This window comes from Octopus bimaculoides, chromosome 9, assembly GCF_001194135.2.
Source record: "Octopus bimaculoides isolate UCB-OBI-ISO-001 chromosome 9, ASM119413v2, whole genome shotgun sequence".
Taxonomy (NCBI): domain Eukaryota; kingdom Metazoa; phylum Mollusca; class Cephalopoda; order Octopoda; family Octopodidae; genus Octopus; species Octopus bimaculoides.
The window spans coordinates 8,359,429-8,361,997 of NC_068989.1; the positions used below are offsets into that span (position 1 = coordinate 8,359,429).

Sequence of the window (2,569 nt, forward strand, 5' to 3'; positions counted from 1 at the left end):
ATATATATATATATATAGAGAGAGAGAGAGAGAGAGAGGTACACACATGTATATATATATATGTGTGTGTGTGTGTGTGTGTGTATGTGTGTGTGTCAGATAAGACGGTGCGTTATTGTGGCTATGAATTGTTTTGACTGCTATTTCTAGCAATGCCGGTGCTGAATAACGCCCTCAGTCGTTTTAGTGACGTATATATTTTTACCCTTCAGTTGAAAAATTGCTAACCACCCATCCTCCTTATGTATATATGTATATGTGTATATAAATATGTATCAGTGTTAGTTTGTTTATGTCCCCGTAACATAGCAGTTTGGCAAAGGAAACGATAGAATAAGCACTAGATTTATAAAAATATGTATTGGGTTCAATTTCCTCAACTAAAATTTTCAAGTTAGTACTGCAGCATGACCACACCACGTAAAATTAATGCTGATAATACAAAAAGAGATAATTAATACGGTAGGCGCTGGTCTAGATCGGGAGTTTCTTGTTTATTAATGCATTGTCGAAGTAGATCTGATTTACTTTTCTGCGGGATGATGTACTGTTGTACAATAGAAGAACGATGCAACATGACGTTAACTACCTATGAAGCTGAGTGAATGTTTTGATGACGTGTATGGCGGTCTAGCAGATATGCTTTAAAAGCAAGGTGTATTCATTTATGGATAGATATTTTTGGTAACCAAGGAAAATGCAATTTATGGAAGTGGTTATGTCCATTACATAAGATTAGTTGTCTGACATGTAGTTTGCTGGACAGCTTCTGCTTATTTTTCTTTCTTTTAAGTGGAAAGCGAAAATAGAATTGACAGTTTTGATGTATCTATGTGTCTAGTTTCAATTGTCATATATACTTGTATGTTTCAGGGGCATCTAAATTTCTCTTGAGATTTTGAAATGAAAATGCGTGGGTTAAATTTGTCAATAATGAATATTTTCATACATTATTGTTTATGAGTATTTTCACACATTTAAGGATCATCCCTGATCAAACAAGCTTACGTTCAAAGCTATTCTAGTTATGGCCGTTCATCTATTCATGAAATTGTTTATTTTGGCCTCTCATAGCCAGCGTCTCAGAGATATCACTCTTCCTAACAGTAGGATGAGAATGAAAAGATATTTCGTTGATATTTCAAATACAATTCAGTGAAGACAGTGACTCTCTCGTTGTCTCGTTGATACAGATAATTATAAATATTATAAACATAGTCATCCATAGTTATATGACGATTATTTCAGGCCCTAGGTGTTGTTTGCAATTATGAAAAGAACTTAGGGGTTAGATTTCTCTATTGCTATTGCTATTTGGCTCTTTGATGTAACTAAGTAATCAAAATTATGCTCTATTTTTGTGTACGTGATCTTATAAATAAGTATGCGGACTGTTCCTATAGTAACGGAGCTAAAGCATAGAAAGTGAAGCCGTTTGGAACAAATTGACCTTAAACTCTGTTGTGCATGTGCACTAAGTTTTAACCTTCTAGCTTCCTTCCCCTGTTTACAACGGTGCTTGGAAGGAAGATGTGTAACGTGAGATCGCCGCATTGACCATGACAAGGTAAGTTGAACAGAGAATCCGCATCAAATTTTGCCAAAAGTTTGGCGGTACCTGCTCAGAAACTACGCGAAATTTTCAAAAGATTTCATCGTTCTCGACACAATCAAGGAGAGCTTGTGCAACTGAAACCCGAGTGGCTTTTCGGTCAGCTGATAGCAGTTCTGTTACAAACATGACAAACACGTGTCTCATACCTAAATTCGCAGTGATAATGGATTGAACTGAACCGTAACTAATCTACACGTCTTCTGATAACTCACGGATGGTGATTCGACGATTTCTCCTCACAGTTGCAAGCACATCTGCGATATTTTTCTCCGTTCTGCTGGTTGCGGGTCTCCCAAAACGTTCGTCAATATCGAGATTTTTCGGTCATCTTGGAAATGTTTGTACCAGTCATACACTTCTGTGTAATTCATACACTCTCTGCAACTTTGCATAATCCTTTGAGCAGGTATCGCATTGACAACTTTCTCTGTCAAGGACAATGCGATGATCACACGCTACACACCTTCCTTCCAAGCACTGCTGTAAACAGCAGATGTAAGCTAGAATGTTAAAGTTTAGTGCACATGCACAGCAGCGTCTGAGGTCAATGAGTGTCAAGCGGCTTCATTCTGCGGGCTTTAGCTTTGTCACTCCACACTTATTGCAGCCCCTATGTATTCCATGTACTTCTCAAGATTTTTACTCACTATTCCCAGGGCCCCGACAATTATTGGTATTGCTACTCCCTTTTTCATCCACCACAACAGCTTAACCTCCCAAGCTAACCTGTCATATCTATCGACTTTTCTCTTTTCCTTATCGCATACCTTGTTGCCAGCTGGGCATGCTATATATCTATGTCTGGCTTCCTATTCTCTATTTTATGGTCGCACTGAATCATAAAATTCCATAGGATCTTTGCATTATCATTTTCGATGATGCTTTTGGGTTTATTATGGTCGTACCGATTTTTTACTCTGTCAAGTCCATACTTGTTGCAAAGTGCCCAATATA

General features: G+C 37.7%; 1 protein-coding gene across 1 annotated transcript in view; it reads left to right on the top strand.

Moving 5' to 3' along the window:
* The window catches only part of LOC106882137 (neuronal acetylcholine receptor subunit alpha-7), a 612,265-nt gene that overhangs the window by 88,798 nt on the left and 520,898 nt on the right, over positions 1 to 2,569 (top strand). The window lies entirely within an intron of this gene.